The 17310-nt window shown below is 47.7% G+C and overlaps 1 long non-coding RNA gene across 1 annotated transcript in view; it reads right to left on the bottom strand.

Annotated features, from left to right (window-relative positions):
• LOC143934890 (uncharacterized) overlaps positions 1-17034 on the bottom strand; it is a 35978-nt gene extending 18944 nt beyond the window's left edge. Inside the window, exon 1 of the long non-coding RNA XR_013263417.1 lies at positions 16761-17034. This is a non-coding gene — a long non-coding RNA (uncharacterized LOC143934890). The remainder of the gene's footprint in view (positions 1-16760) is intronic.
• Between the last annotated feature and the right edge of the window lie 276 nt (positions 17035-17310).

Here is a 17310-nt window from a genome sequence, read left to right as displayed (position 1 = left end):
CAAGAGTCACACTGGCCCTGCACTCCTTTCAGCTTTGCGTTCACAGGCAGATCAGTGGCTAACACCGCTCAGTTTGACAGTTGGTAAAGTGGCGTGTGACAACGGTGCCAATCTGCTGAGCGCATTGAAACAGGGCAAAATTACACATGTGCCATGCATGGCACAAGTCTTAAACTTGGTCGTGCAGCGATTCGTTGTCAAATACCCTGGGGTCCAGGACATCTTGCGGCAGGCAAGGAAAATTTCAGAAGATCTTACACGGCCATGGCTCGCCTTGCTGACATTCAGCAGCGACACAATCTGCCGGTCAGACGTCTTATTTGCGATTGCCCGACGCGATGGAACTCAACCTTCTATATGCTTGATAGGCTGCTCCAGCAGAAACGTGCAGTTAACGCTTACGTGTATGAACTCTGCGGCAGAACAGGTTCTGGGAGCTTGTTTTGTTTTCACCGCGCCAGTGGCTTCTCATGGGCGATGCATGCAGACTTCTGCGGCCATTTGAGATCAGCAAACTGGTCAGTCGCAGCCATGACGCCATCAGTGACATCGTACCTTATGCCTTCTTTATGGAGCGTGCATTGCGTCGTGTCATTGATCAAGCCGTGGAGGAGCAGGAGCAGGTAGATGCTGGATGAATTCCCAGGGGGGGCTACTCTATCTGAGACAAGTCAACAACAGGAGTCTGAAGAGGAGTCAGAGGAGGATGGTGCCGGGGCGGATGAGGAGGAGCAAGAAGAGCATGCTTTAAACCTTTCTGGGATCCCTGTTGTTGTGCGTGGATGGGGAGAGGAGAACTAGGAGGACGACATTATCCTGGATGATGAGCAGGAGCCAGGCCACCACACCGCTTCCAGTTTAGTGCAAATGGGGGCCTTCATGCTCTAGTGTTTTAACAGGGACCCCGTATAAAAAGCATAAGGGTCAAGGACCAGCACTGGGTGGCAACGTACTTAGACCCCCGGTACAAACACAAAATGGCGGAAATGTTACCACCATCACAGAGGGCTGTCAGAATGGAGCACTTCCAGGCCTTGCTTCGAGAAATGCTGCATTCTGCTTTTGCGTGCGCTGGCAGAGGAGCAATTCCCACTCCCAGAGAAGGAGTTGCGGGTACCAATCCAACAGCGCCTGCAAGAAGAGGCCGGTTTGAAGATGTGTTGGTGACTTCTGATATGAGGTCGTTCTTTCAGCTGACCCATCGACAGGTCTCATCCCGATCCAACATCAGGGAACGCCTAGACCGACAGGTGTCCGACTACATCGGGTTAACGGCCGATGTGGACGCTCTGAGGAGTGACGAACCCCTGGACTACTGGGTGGGCAGGCTTGACCTCTGGCCAGAGCTTGCCCAATTTGCAATGGAACTGTTGGCTTGCCCCTCGTCCAGTGTCCTGTCTGAAAGGACTTTCAGCACAGCAGGGGGGTCGTGACCGATAAGTGCCCTCGCCTAGCTCACGACAGTGTTGACTACCTCACATTTAAAAAATGAATGAGGCATGGATCTCGGAGGAATTCAACACATGTGACCAGTAGACCATGTATATCTCTATAAACAATTTATTTAATCGAGCACACGGACCTTTTTTCTACATTTGGCTCACTTCCTTGTACAAAAAAAGCACACCGTACTATATGCCGTGAGTTGCTGGTATCAGTGCTGGTGTCAGTGCTCTCTATCTCGGTGTGCTGGTGTGGTGTCAGTGCTCTCTCTATCACAGTGCTGGTGTCAGTGCTCTCTCTATCACGGTGCTGGTGTCAGTGCTCTCTTTATTACGGTGCTGGTGTCAGTGCTCTATATCACGGTGCTGGGGTCAGTGCACTCTATCACGGTGCTGGTGTCAGTGCTCTATATCACGGTGCTGGTGTCAGTGCACTCTATCACGGTGCTGGTGTCAGTGCACTCTCTCACGGTGCTGGTGTCAGTGCTCTATATCACGGTGCTGGTGTCAGTGCTCTCACGGTGCTGGTGTCAGTGCACTCTATCACGGTGCTGGTGTCAGTGCACTCTATCGCGGTGCTGGTGTCAGTGCTCTATATCACGGTGCTGGTGATCATCTCCTGTACCCTCTTCATAGCCTACTCTGACCTTTCCTCTCCTTCATTGCCCTTATGCGCTCCTGAGTCCTGAATTGTCAACATTTCACAGATAAAAAAAGAATGCTTGTAGTTGTCGATCCCAGATTCACTTCATACATGTGTTATGTCAGTAGCCATGTGGTGGGACTATGTGTGCACAGCTAGTAAGTATTTTGTGGCTGAAAATATGACCTGTAGGTTTTTAAAGTTCGCCTGCCATTGAAGTCAATGGGGCCCGCCGCAAACTTTGCGGTTCGCAAACTTTTGGCCGCGTTCGCGGTTTACGTCCCGTCAGAAGTTCGTCCATCTCTAGCTTTGAACACTACTCGGTTCAAGAAAATTCAATACTATTCCTCATAAGCTTAACATCCCATGACCTTAAGCAGCCTGATCTTTGAAATGAGTCCCCAAACCTTTCTAGCTGGGGTCTGATGTGATAATGTTCCATCTGAAAACAAATGGTCAGTTACGAAGAACCAAGGATACTCCGGCACTGTTCTGCTGGAAGAGACTTCACTCCTAAAGCACATTTGGCTTTCTCTATCAGAGGATGGAAATTCCCTTGTGTAAGTTCTACTGAATTTTTCCTGTCTCTATTGCAGACAGTAAGACCCCTTTCACACCACACCGCCCATAGCGTGGGCAGTAAAACGCTGCTATTTTTAGCGGCATCTTACTGCCGGATTTGCGGCGCATTTCGGCCGCTAGTGGGGCGCTTTTAACCCCGCTAGCAGCCGAGAAAGGGTTAAAACCGCCAGGAATACACCGCAATAGCTGCGTTTTGCAGGCGGTATTACAGCGCTGCCCCATTGATTGCTCCTTCACCGCTCCAAAGAAGCTGCTGGCAGGACTTTTCCCTGACATCCTGCCAGCGCACCGCTGTAGTGTGAAAGCCCTCGGGCTTTCACAATACAAAACAATGGTGCAGCTTTTTTAGGGTGGATTGCAGGCGCTATTTCTAATGCTATAGCGCCTGCAAAACGCCCTGGTGTGAAAGGGGTCTAAGACCTTGTGAATGCCCTGGGGGAGATGTACAGACCGAAGGGGAGGAACTCAACTGGTAGAGGAATTGAGGATGAATTGGGACAAGTAGGTGTCTGATAAACCTACAGGAGAATCCAGTCTCCCAGATTTATGAATAATATAACTGATTGGAGGTTTTCCATCTTGCATGACTCTAACTTCCTGTGCTGCTTTTAATTATTTATTTATTTTTTTTACTTTAGCACTGGGCACAGATTACCTGGTTTTTATTTTTGCTAGGAACAGAGGTGAACCAAATCCCCATCTCCTCTGGGTAACTAGAACCTTCACGATTGCTCCTTTTTTTTCCTTCTTTTTAATCCAGATATAAACTGGAACAGAATCTTTACTTTTCCATCAACCCTGGTAGCCTGGCTGACTGGAAGAGATTGAAAGGTGGACTTCCCACCTGTCAATGTTATATGATCAGTATGCTCAATGAATTATGCCCCTGCATGGCTGAGTTTGTCATGTTATACTTTTTCAATAAAAATTATTATACCAGAAAGGCGGACCTCCCTTTAAACTTCCACCAATGTCATGCCAATATAGCTGATATGGCCCACTGATCTTGAAGGTTTTCCCTCCAGGTGTGTGCGTAAAGCTTCGCACAGGTACCTCCTGGATTAGTGCACCCTTAAAAAGCACTTCTGCTGTTCTAAGACAGCAGCCTTAGACCTTTAAGGCTTCAATAATGAAGATTGGGTACTTCTCCAGTTAGTTTACTAATCGTTTTCCCAGTTCGTAGGATTTTGCCTGGTGTCTACTTGGGAGCTGCCACCTGTATGCTGGACCTTTGAATTTTCAGTTTTTGTCAGATGATATTCCCCCTGACCTGCTAATGGTCACCCTTGAGATGGCTGTATCCTGTCTACTCCCAAATAGATTGAATCTGTGTTCTGGTGTCTTGCACCATTATTTTTACTTTTTGGAGGGATCCACCAACCACGGCTTCAGCCATAATGCACTCCTTGCCGTGACCGATGGGAACATCACCTTGTCTCTTCACTTCTTCCAGACGGGCTTATTTAAAGGGTTACTCCAATTTTTTTTTTTTATCTGCAGGGCTGCAATTTTTTGTAAAATGCAATGAAACATGACTATCTGGAGGTGCTCTGTACACAGAATGTCCACAGAACACCCCCTGAAACATAATTTACTGTTTGTATGACTGGTTCACTGATTTTCCCAGAAGTCTGCATCAAGATAAAAGTCAGATTTTTTGGCATCAGATACTCCCAATAGGGAATCACATCTAAAGGGATGCAGACCCTTTCACTTTTCTCAGTCCTGCAGAAGCTGGCTGACAACTATGAACCCACTCCCATTTTTTTTGTTTTATAAATGTTTATTAAAGACAAACAACAAACATTTACAGTAAAGTCAACATACAGCACCCAAGCCCTAAAGCTAGATAACAGGATTACCAAGTACCGTCTAATCATCCAAAATCAGAACATATTGCCACTTAATACAGAGAAGGAAAAGTGTAAATGCCAGTGAAACGAACATTTTGGAGGGTATGGGTGTATTACACAGCACTAGTTCAAGGACTGGGCTTCAAGTTGTCTGTCATAGAAGCAAAGAAATACTGTTAGTAGAGCAAGGAAAGATGAGAGAGTGTGAAGGGGGGAAAAAGAAGGGGAGGAGGATCAAGAGGGGAGGGAGGGAGGAGGTGGCTTGCGTGGTAACACATAGAGAATCAGTGTAACAGATCCTTCACTATTCAACAATTAAACCAGGGGTACGGTAAGACCAGTCCACAGGAAGAGAAGAAGAGAATGACTCCTCTGGTAGATGTAGCTGTCCCGGAAGATTTGTGAGGGTGTACACCGCTCAATGGGATTGCGTTATAAGATCCTTATAAAATGAAGTGGTGGTGAATTCCCTCCAGCAAGACCACGTCAAAAAATGTCTTTGTGAAGTATTCTTATTGGTGTGAGTGATGTCCTCCATGAGGTGAACGGCCGCAATTTTATGCATCCAACTTTTCAGTGACGGAATCTTGGGTTGGCCCCAAAGGGCAGGTATTAGTGCCTTGGCTGTATTCAACAAGTAGGGAATTATGGAGCGTTTGTACAAGCCAACAGGATCTGTAGTAGCGTGGAAGAGAATGGCCCAGGGATCATTGGGAAGGCTGATGCCCGAGATCCGCTGTATGATTTGGAGAACGCTGGACCAAAACGGTCTGATGAGTGGGCATGACCACCAGATGTGTACATGAGTGGCCCTGGACCAAAAGTTCCTCCAGCCTAGCGGGGAGTTTTCGGGGAACATCCGGTGTAGTTTCGCTGGAGTATAGTGCCGCCTGGTAAGCAACTTGTAATTAACTTCAGCCAGTACCTTTCCTTTTTGTAGGTCCGTAAGACGTGCGTTTAAGTCTTCTTCCCATTTAACCACATAAGGCGGGTGTGAATTGTGAAGGAGTTTGATAAGGGCCTTGTAGAACAACGATATGCAGTGTGATGGAGGATCCTTTGGGTAAAACACATCTTCAATTTAATTTAGATTCTCAGGACCTCTTAGTGGTCGAGGAAGGGCTCGCAGGAAGCACTGTAACTGAGCTTACCTCCACCTGTCCATGTAACTATGTAACTATGTAATTGGTTTGGCGCCGAGGATATCCGATAAAGGCTTAATGGTAGTGGTCCGGAGGACCTGGTGCAATAACAGGGGTCGGTCTGGGGACCAAGCCCGAAATCCTGGGTCTAGTAGTCCTGGCAAAAAGTACCGATGGTTAAGGAGTGGCATTAAAGGGGAGTCATAAGACCAGAACTTCTTGTGTAGGTTGTCCCTTACATCCAAGGTAGAGGAAGTAAGCGAGGAGGTTTCGTGGCTAAGATGTCTGTGCATGCGGGGGATCCATGGCACAACCGTAAGGTCTGCACCACATAGAAAGTATTCCATGTCAACCCACAGCTTAGTGTTAGCAGCGTACTTCCAATCTGCTATCCTGGAGAGTATGGCAGCATGATAATATGCCCTAAAATTTGGTAGGGCCAGACCCACAGCATCCTTGGAATGGTGTAAGATGTCCCTAGACACTCTGGGGTGACTGTTCCTCCATATATAGCGGGAGATCATGGTCTGTAATGCGGTAAAAAACCCTATGGGTTCCCCCGTGGGAATCATTTGGAATAGGAATAAAACTCTAGGCAATATGTTCATTGTGATAACTTTAACCCTCCCCAGCCAGGAGTGCGAGAGGCTCTTCCAATTTCTCAGGTCTTCTCTGATGTTGTTCAGTAGAGGAAGGTAGTTATACCGAAAAAGGGAATGAATATTAGGCGTAAGATAGATTCCTAAGTATTTCATGGTTCGTTGAACCCATCTGAAAGGGAAGAGGGGCCGTATAGAATCTGCTTCTCATCAGCGAAGGTTAATGTTCAGAATTTCTGACTTGGAAAGGTTCATTTTGAAGTTGGAAAGCTTTTGATAGGTAGAGAGGGCCGACATTAAATTAGGTAGGAAGATGCGAGGGAGCTGGACAAAAAACAAGATGTCATCAGCGTATGCTGCATATTTATGGGTTGTGGAACCTATCTGGACCCCATGGATATTGATATTATGTCTAATGGTGGACAGGAAGGGTTCAAGGGTGAGAGCAAATAGGAGAGGGGATAGGGGGCAGCCCTGCCTGGTCCCATTATACAGTGAGAATGAGTCACTTAAAGAGCCGTTTATGTGAACACGTGCCGTGGGAGTGGAGTATAGGTGTCAGAGAGTTGCCCGTAGCGGACTTGTCACTGGGCGCGCTGCGGGGCGTCGGTGTGTGCTGGTGCGCGCGCCTGCGCGTGCGCGGGTGCGCGCGCGTGCGTCGGTGCGCGGTGGCGCCAATCGGCCTACTTAAGTGTTCCCCCGTGGTGTGCTCGGTGCTGTCCGATCTGCAGCTTCCTGTGCCCTGTGACTTCGCTTGTGTTCCTGAACTCCTGTTTACCCGGCTCGTCCCTTGGATTTCCCTGTCTGCTGCCTGCCTTTGACCTCGGCCTGTCTCTGACCTTGCATCTGCCTGCTCCTTGTACCACGCCTTGTCCTAACAAGACACGTAAGTCTCTTCCGATTCCTTTCAAGCATGCTCCTAATCTGCCTAAGTCTACTTCTCACCTTGCTCTCTCTGTTGTTCTACAGCTTCCCGACAAGGATATCCTAGTTCCAGTCATAATTGATTCCGGAGCCTGTAGTTGTTTTATTGACCAGACATTTGCTGCCAACCACCGCATTCCCCTCCGACCGAAGTCCCAGAGCCTGGCGGTGCACCTTGCCGATGGCTCCATCCTAAGTTCTGGTCCTGTCACCCAGGAAACCATCCCCTTGCTGGCCACCATGGGTCCTAACCATCGTGAACTCCTTTGCTTGGACGCCATTTCTTCCCCTCTTTTTCCCATTATCTTGGGAATGCCCTGGCTACAAGCCCACAACCCCAACATCGACTGGGCCTCAGGGAGGGTCGAGTTTCTTTCCGGCTACTGCCAACAGCACTGCCTTCTTGAAGTCCCTTCCACGTCCACTCAGCTTCTCAGTCTGGACTCTGATCCTGAGTCCCCTCAAGCAATTCCTGAGCCCTATCGGTATTTTGCGGATGTGTTTAGCAAGAAAGGAGCAGAAACCTTACCCCCGCACAGATCTTACGACTGCCCGATAGAGCTTTTACCCGGAACTGAGGTCCCATTTGGAAGGATTTTTCCGCTAACGGAGCAAGAGCTGGAAACTCTGAAGGGCTATTTGGATGAAAACCTCAAGAAAGGCTTCATTCGCCCATCTACTTCCCCAGCTGGGGCCGGCATTTTTTTAGTTGAAAAAAAAGACCACTCTCTTCGACCTTGTATTGATTATCGGGAGCTAAATAAAATTACCATCAAAAATCGCTACCCGCTACCCTTAGTGTCTGAACTCTTCCAGAGACTGGGATCCGCTGTTGTGTTCACCAAGTTAGACCTCCGTGGTGCCTACAATTTGATTCGCATTCGTGAGGGGGACGAGTGGAAGACTGCCTTCCGTACGTGGTTCGGGCACTTCGAGTACCTCATTATGCCCTTTGGTCTGTGTAATGCACCCGCCACTTTCCAACACTTTATAAACGACGTCTTCCGTGACCTGTTAGATTTATATGTTATCATTTACTTGGATGGCATCCTAATCTTCTCTTCCTCAGTCTCTGACCATCGCAGACACGTCCGAAATGTGTTGACCCGCCTTAGGCATCATAGACTTTACGCCAAGTTGGAGAAGTGCGAATTTGAGCTCCAAAGCATACAGTTCCTTGGCCTGGTTATCTCTGTTGATGGCATCAGGATGGACCCTCGGAAAGTGTCCGCTATTCTGGATTGGCCCGCTCCTACCGATAAAAAGGGTGTCCAGCGTTTTATTGGCTTTGCCAACTTTTATCGGAAGTTCATTAGGGGCTTCTCAGCTATAATCACCCCCATCACTGAATTAACCAAGCAAGGAAACCATTTCTGTTGGTCCCCTAAGGCCCAAGTTGCTTTTCAGAAACTGAAGGAACTTTTTACTTCTGCTTCCATCCTAAAGCACCCGGATCCTGCCCTGCCTTTTGTCCTTGAGGTGGACGCTTCGGAAATCGCGGTAGGGGCTGTACTCTCCCAGCGACAAGGTTCCTTCTCTTCCCTGTGGCCTTTTTCTCTCGCAAGCTTTCCGCAGCGGAGAGGAATTACGATGTGGGGGACCGGGAACTACTGGCTATAAAGGCAGCTTTGGAGGAGTGGTGTTACTTACTGGAGGGTGCTGCACATCCAATCCTGGTCTATACCGACCATAAGAATCTGGAGTATCTGAGAACGGCTAAAAGATTGAAACCACGGCAGGCGAGGTGGGCATTGTTCTTCTCCAGATTCCACTTCCACATCACGTACAGACCCGGCTCCAAGAACATCAAGCCAGATGCCCTCTCCCGCATGTTTCATAACTCCCAGGATACCTTGCTTCCAGATACCATCCTCCCTGCTGGAAATTTTCTGTTTCTTCAGGGGGATCTCCTGTCCCGGATTAGACAAGCTTCTGTGGGGTGGTCCCCGCCAGTTGAGAATGTTGTGAGGTCACAAGATGGCATGTTCCGGTACAGGGACAAAATCCTAGTCCCGGATGATGTGAGGATGGCTGTCCTGGAGCTCTGCCATGACCACAAACTTGCCGGCCACTTAGGCACGTTGAAGACGGCGGACTTGGTACAGCGTGCATTCTTGTGGCCGCAGCTAACTAGTGATTGCAGGAAGTACGTAGAGTCCTGCACCACCTGTGCCCGGAACAAGACTAGCCGGACAAGATCCTGGGGTCTACTAAGACCCTTGCCAGTTCCAGAAAGACCTTGGAAGATGATTTCAATGGATTTCATCGTGGAGTTGCCCCTGGCGGAAGGTTTCTCTACCATCTTTGTGGTGGTCGACAGACTGTCTAAGATAACCCATTTTCTGCCCATGAAAGGCACACCTTCGGCCTTGGAAACTGCAAAGGTGTTCATTAACCACTTCCCGACCAGCGCACGACGATGTACGTCGACAGAATGGCACGGGCAGGCATATTGGCGTACATGTACGTCCAATATTCGATGCCGCCGTGCCATCGGGTGCGCGCCGGCAGCGGCACGCTCCCGCGCTGGTCGGGACCCCCGTGAGCCCGGTCGCGGGACCCGCGGACTCGATCGCCGCGGGCATCCCCGCGATCGTCTCACGGAGCGGCCGAATGGAGGAAATGCTGTGTAAACAAAATTTTTCCATTCTGCCTAGCAACTAGTGACGCTGATCTCTGCTCCATGTGATTGGAGCAGAGATCAGTGTACACTAAATGAAAGCCCAACCCCCCCACAGTTAGTAACACACCCCTAGGAACACTTAACCCCTACACTGCCACCCACTGGTTAACCCTTTCACTGCCAGTGTCATTTACACAGGAATCAGTGCATTTATATAGCAGTGATTACTGTATAAATGACAATGGTCCCAAAAATGTGTCAAAAATGTCTGATGGGTCCCCCACAATGTCGCAGTCACAATAAAAATCGCTGATCGCCGCCATTACTAGTAAAAAAAAAAATAATAAAAAATTATTAATAAAAATGCTATAAAACTATCCCTATTTTGTAAACGCTATAACTTTTGCGCAAACCAATCAATAATCGCTTATTGCGATTTTTTTTACCAAAAATATGTAGAAGAATACGTATCGGCCTAAACTGAGGGAAAAAAATGTTTTTTTATATATTTTTGGGGATATTTATTATTACAAAAAGTAAAAAATAATGCGTTTTTTTCAAAATTGTCGCTCTATTTTTGTTTATAGCGCAAAAAAAATAAAAACTGCAGGGGTGATCAAATACCACCAAAAGAAAGCTCTATTTGTGGGAAAAAAAGGACGTCAATTTTGTTTTTGGAGCCACGTCGCACGACCGCGCAATTGTCAGTTAAAGCGACGCAGTGCCGAATCGCAAAAAGTGGTCTGGTCTTTGACCAGCAAATTGGTCCGGTCTGAAAGTGGTTAAAGAAGTGGTGAGGTTGCATGGAGTTCCCTCAAGCATTGTATCCGACCGGGGTGTCCAATTTACCTCCAAGTTTTGGAAGGCTCTGTGCAGTTCCCTTGAGATTGAGTTAGCGTTTTCTTCTGCCTATCATCCCCAGACGAATGGGCAGACGGAGAGGACTAATCAGACCTTGGAACAATACCTCCGCTGTTTTTCTGCCTTCTCACAAGACTACTGGGTCTCTCTTCTGCCTCTAGCCGAATTTGCCTATAATAACTCATTGCATTCTGCTATCAAACAGACGCCTTTCTTTGCAAATTATGGTTACCATCCATCCTTCTTGCCCGGTTCGGTTCCTGAGTGTGCCATTCCTGCAGTTTCAGAGACAATTGACTTTTTTATGACCAACAACAAATTGCTACAGGAGGCTATGGCCAAGACCCAGGATTATAACAAGAGGATGTTTGACAGAAAGAAGCGAGGAGAACTCATCCTTGTACCGGGCAATCAGGTCTGGCTTTCTACGGCTAATCTGAAGATGGCTTGTCCCTCAAGGAAGCTGGGTCCTAAGTTTTTGGGTCCCTTTGCGGTCAGAAGGAAAATTAACGATGTTACATATGAGTTGGACTTGCCCAGTTCCCTAAAGATTCATCCAGTCTTCCATGTATCTTTGTTAAAACCTGTTACTCCTAATCCTTTCACTGGCCGGAACTCGGGCCCACCTAAACCCGTAATCGTTAATAATGAAGAGGAATTCGAAGTGGAAGCGATTTTGGACTGTAGAAGGAGGGGTAACCAAATCCAGTATTTAATTAAATGGAAGGGGTACGGTCCGGAAGATAACTCCTGGGAACCTGAAAGCAATTTACATGCGGAGGAACTGCTCAGTGCTTTTAAAAGTGCCCACTTGGATAGATTGGCCCGGATGGGCATCCGGAGGCTGCCCTTGAGGGGGGGGGCACTGTCAGAGAGTTGCCCGTAGCGGACTTGTCACTGGACGCGCTGCGGGGCGGCGGTGTGTGCTGGTGCGCGCTGGCGCTGCTGGGCGCGCGGACGGTTGCGCGTTCGCGTGTGCACACTGGTGCGCGTGTGTCGGTGCGCGTTGGCGCCAATCGGCCTACTTAAGTGTTCCCCCGTGGTGTGCTCGGTGCTGTCCGATCTGCAGCTTCCTGTGCCCTGTGACTTCGCTTGTGTTCCTGAACTCCTGTTTACCCGGCTCGTCCCTTGGATTTCCCTGTCTGCTGCCTGCCTTTGACCTCGGCCTGTCTCTGACCTTGCATCTGCCTGCTCCTTGTACCACGCTGCCCGCCTGTTGCCAACCCTGCTTGTGACCCGGACTCGAACTTGCTTATCCCTTTTCTGCACTACCTGCCTGCTGTCATCTGTGCCTGTGGCTGGACCTGCTCCCACCTTCTGCTTGCATCTGCTCCTGCATCTAGCCGTGAGGGACTGTCTACCTGTCTGAACCCTGCCGTCGGATCCCTCCTTCAGCAACTAACCCGCCAGGCTCTCATACCCATCTGCGCTCCCGTGCCTCCTGTCCATCCTATCAGGGGCCGTGAACCAGACCCGTAAGGGAGACCTTCCCCTGCTATTTCGGGCTCACCTGTCAGGTACGTGGGTCTGACAATAGGGAGGTTATGCGGTAGAACATTTTGGGACCAAGTCCCAGGTGATGCAGAGTCGCTTTGAGGTAGTCCCAGTCCACCCTATCGAACACTTTTTCGGCGTCAGTGGAAACAAGTAGGGTAGGTTGGGGGCACCGCCGTACGTATTGAATCAGGGAGATTGTCCAGAAAGAGTTATCCCCGGCTTCCCTACTCGGTATGAAGCCAGCCTAATCCTTCAAGATCCAGCTGGGGATAAGGGGAAGTAACCGATTGGCCAGAACCTTGGAATAAAGCTTAACATCAACATTAAGCAGGGAGATCGGCCTATAACTACTGCATAATGTAGGGTCTTCACCTGGTTTAGGAATGACTGTGATGTGGGCTGTGAGAGATTCCACGTGCAAACAGGATTTGCGTGAGATTGAGTTGGCATATGCCGTGAGGTGTGGGAGTAGGATGTCACTGAATGTTCTATAGTAACAGATGGTGTATCCATCGGGGCCAGGGGCCTTTCCCGTGGGCGAGGACCTCAGGGCAGCCCGGAATTCCTCAACAGTGAATTCCTCTTCTAGTGCCTGGAGTGCGGAGGTGGATAATGTGGGCAAATTGGCCTCTTTTAAATACGACTGTATGCTGTTGCGTTTTTCCCCCGGGGTTAGCGAGGGCATTTTGCTCTGCACGTTATGCAAGTCAGAGTAATAGTCCCTAAATGCCGTGGCTATGTGTGGAGTAGCGTGCACTAAATTTCCATTGGGGAGTTTTATTTTGGGGATAAAAGACCTGGTTCGTTTCGGCTTGAGGGAGCTCACCAGTTGTCTACCGGGTTTATTCCCCCACTCATACATTGTCTGAGCGAATCGTTGGAATTTCCTTTTAGTGTCCAGATCCAGGAGGGTTTTTAATTCTTCCCGCTTCAGAGTGAGAGCTTTTAGGTGGGCTATATGTAAAGTAAGTTTATGTTGTTTGTCCAGATCTGCAATTTGACCAAGGACCTGCGCGACCTGCTGATCATGCTCCTTTTTTTTTCCTCGATCCTAGTTCAATGAGGCGGCTCCTCATGGTAGCCTTGTGAGCTTCCCACACAATGGAGGGGGAGGACTCGGAAGAAGTATTTTCATTGAAGTACTGTTTTATATGTGAGGACAACTCGGATACCTCTACCTGGTTAGAGAGGAGAGAGTCATTGAGTTTACAGTTATTGGAGCGGTGCGCTAAGGAGGGCATGGTCATACACATCGACGTGGGTGCATGGTCAGATATGGTGGCCGTTCCTATATGGGCGGACCACAATAACTGGAGATGGTGCTGATCTAAAAAGATATTATCAATACGCGAGTACAACTGGTGTGTTTTAGAAAAGTGAGAAAAATCCCTGTCTCTGGGGTGGAGCATCCGCCAGACATCGATCAGTTGTAGATCGAGGAGCCTGCGTTTGAGTGAGGACAGTCTTTTAAACTGGATATTTGAACGGCCCTGTGAGGTGTCTAAGACGGGGTCTAAAGGCATACCGATGTCACCCACGAGGATAGTTATGCCATCGGCAAATTGTGCTAATTTAGAGAGGGTCTGGGAGAGGAAGGCAGGTTGGTGCCGGTTGGGGCAATAAACGTTTGCCAGGGTGCAGCGTGTGTTACGCAGAAATCCCTTTAAAAAAAGATACCGACCATGATCGTCTGCTAACATTTCAACAAGACGGAAGGGAACCCTGTTGTTGAAACCTATGGTCACGCCCTTCGCTTTGTTAGTATCAGACAAGCTATAGTACCATTGCGGGAATTTGGGGGAGGTCAATTTGATCGGTGTTGCATTAGTCAAGTGTGTCTCTTGAAGAAAGGCAATTGAGTATGTGGCTTTTTTCAATTCATGGGTAATTTGGTGTCTTTTTGCGGCAACATTCAGACCCCTTATGTTATATGAGGTAATTGTTAGTGAGGCCATAACATCAACAGAGTGTAACCCTTAAGCTTAAATTTCCACACAAGCCAACCAAGGGAGGTAGAGAAAGGGGAGAGAGAGATAGAGGGAAGGAAGAGAAATTGAGATAGGAGAGACAATCTGAAGTATCTAGAAATCACTTCTGAAAATGAACCATTGGGAACAATTAACCAGTCACGCAGAAATCTGCCATGATCCCTGAGGGGAGGGGGAGAGCAGGCGGGCAGTCCCGACCTCAAACAAGGAGTTGGGAGTCATGACATGAATGCCATCCACTCCCTCCAACCCCAAAAGGCGGGGGGGGGGGGGGGGTAGGGGGTTTACTGAGCGAAAGGCACATGGGAGCAATGCATTTAGCTAAGCGTTAGAATAAAAGAGAACACAAAAATGTAAAGATGAAACATACTGGGTATCAGCAACTGAAACATTCGGCAGCACTTAAGAACCATTGAACAAAACAAACAATGTCCAGGCAAACAGGTATTAATACTTACAGGACCGCTCCATCGGTCCGGAAAAGGAAAAAGGCCCCATGATAGAGGGGCACCTTGAGTCCACTAATGTAGCATGAGGCGATTGCACTGTCAAGAGTTGCGATACTATTTTCAGTAATTAGGTGTGTCCACTCTAAGCATGGGCCTTTAACGTCTAGTAGTGATGAAAAAGTGATTTGGATTGAGGAGAAAAAGAGACAAAACAAGAAAAAAAAGTTGATCACCAGAAAGCATTAATCAGCCGCTCTTTTGTGTAGATCCTGGATTGGATGTGCGCCTTTTTTTTGACGGGGTTCTCCGCCATTGAGGATCCAGAGCAGAGGAGAACTGGGGGATCTGGACCTGCCATCCCGGGAGATCTACTTGTGGCAAACTGAGTTCCTTCAGAAATGGGGGCAGATCTTCCGGGAACCGTAAGGTGTGGGAACGGCCGTTTTTAGTGGCGATTAAACGCGCTGGGAATCCCCATCTGTACGTAATCCCATCTGCGCGGAGGAGATCCAGAAGGGGTTTAAGAGCTCTGTGACAGTCCAGCGTGTCCTTAGACAGGTATGGGAAAATGCTGATAGTGGCCCCATCAAAGTCTATGGTAGGCATGCTCTGCATTTTGATCATTATAGTTTTTGTCTGAAAAGTAATGCAGGCGGCATATAACGTCCTTTGGCTGATCTAAGGAAACATTTCGGGGGCGAAGGGCCCGATGTACTCGGTCGAACTGCAACGGCTTTCCTAAGATCGTGTTAAGGATGCCACGGATTAATGTGAACCCACTCCCATTAGACTGCTAAGTCTGCTTAGACCCCCAAGACGGAAGAAGACCACCGGAGCTCAGGAGGGGGGCCGCTCGCTCGTCCCCATACCCTTTCCATACCCTTTCCTGACCGGCCGGGTAGCTTGCTTGGATAAGGTACTGATATGGACCTGGGGGGGGGGCCCCCACGCCGTTTTTTCGGCATAGGGCTTCCCCTTTAAGTCCATACCAGGTGACGGGGCCAGTGACGTGTCAATCTCGCCGCCATTGACCTGTGCTAGTCTCGTCTACCTGGAGCCACGTTCAAAATGAACAGACTTTTCTCAGTGTGCGGGAAAGTCCGTTCATTTCAAAAGTCCGGTGGACTAGCACACTGACGTCCGGATTGTCCGCCGGACTCACAGTCCGATGGACAATTTTTGAGTCAAAACTACTTTCTAAGTCTGCCGAACTTTTGGGAAAAAAAAGTCCGCCGGATAGTTTGATCGTGTGTATGCGGCATCAGTGTCACCAATATTGCACAGATACTGGACATTGTTTGGATAATTTTTGGACACGAACACAATCCATTGATCGTATTTGAAAACTTTATTTAAAGGAAAGTGTTTTCCTTGGACACTTTGGGATTACAATATTTTTCATATATTATTCACTGATATTTTTGTGTTATAATCTAGAGCGCAACCTTTTATGTTTTATATATTATTGGAATTAGGGTTGCCACATCATCCCTTTAATCCAGGACACAAATTAATTACACAGGTTTTGTGGCTGATTAAGGTGGTAATTAAACTCACTTGGTGCCTTATCTGCATTAAATCAGCCTCAGAACCGTGTAATTCATATGTGTCCTGGATTAAAGGGATGATGTGGTCACCCTAATTGGAATACTGTTATTGTGGGATTATCCCTTGTTGCCTAGATTCACACCAACACTGTTCCACAGCTGTGTCAAGTGGGTTGAACCAAATTATTGGGGGTGGATATAGCAGAGTACAGGTCCAATCAAATATCAGCCGCTCCTTTGGGGGTAAGTGCTATATACATTTTTTAATGATTTCACCCTATGCAGAACAAAAAAACTTTGGACATTAGAAATACAATAAACCTACATTTATCATTCAGGGATAAAATGGTTAAAAATGTTTGAAGAAGCCAAACAGTCAAAATTCACTTGTATTGTCATTTAACCAATCACTTAGTAGAGTTATGGGCCCTAAAGGTTATTCTAAACTCAGCAAAATAGATATTGAGTTTAGAAGTCTCATGCACATTCTTAAACTTCCAGACAGGTTTTAGTGACACCCCCCCCCCCCCCCCCTGCATAGGTATCATGCACTGTCAATCAGTTACGGTGATTAAGACAGTTGGGTGAAAAAAACAGGTGAGTCACTTACCTGGAAGTTTACTAGTGATCTCATTGCTCACTATTGTTTCCCTGCAGTATTTGTATTTCTTTGTTGTTTTTTTGCACTATACGCTCACATCTGAAACAATTAAATGGTGTCCAGTTTCTGTTGCAGCTGGTTTCCCCAATAGCTTGTCCAGATGGGTCACTTAATGCTTCAGTTTCAAATGGTGAAATCTGTTCTCCTATTATAGCCTCAGGATACAGGACATGAGTAATAGTGTGAGACAGCCTCAACAGGAACAACAAGCAAAGTCATGTTATTCTACTATGGCTATATCTGGAAACCTTCAGTAACGCTCGTGGTAGTATTGTAAGTTAGATCTATTCAAAAGCACAGTTTGCATTGTTTAATGTATTAGAAATGTGTGCAGTAAATTATTAACCCCCCTCCTTCTATTTTTTTTTTCCACATACCTGGATTATTATTTTCATCTTTTTTATTTAATGTTTTTTGAATTTTATGGTGTGCTTTCTTATGCATATGTCTATACATGTATGAATGTATGTATGTGTGTGTACATGTGTGTGTACATACA

Source organism: Lithobates pipiens, unplaced genomic scaffold (assembly GCF_037356315.1).
Source record: "Lithobates pipiens isolate NorthernLeopardFrog02 unplaced genomic scaffold, aLitPip1_a1.2 Scaffold_28, whole genome shotgun sequence".
Lineage (NCBI taxonomy): Eukaryota > Metazoa > Chordata > Amphibia > Anura > Ranidae > Lithobates > Lithobates pipiens.
The sequence above is the reverse complement of the archived record's forward strand: the minus strand, read 5'-3'. Positions and strand labels throughout refer to the sequence as shown.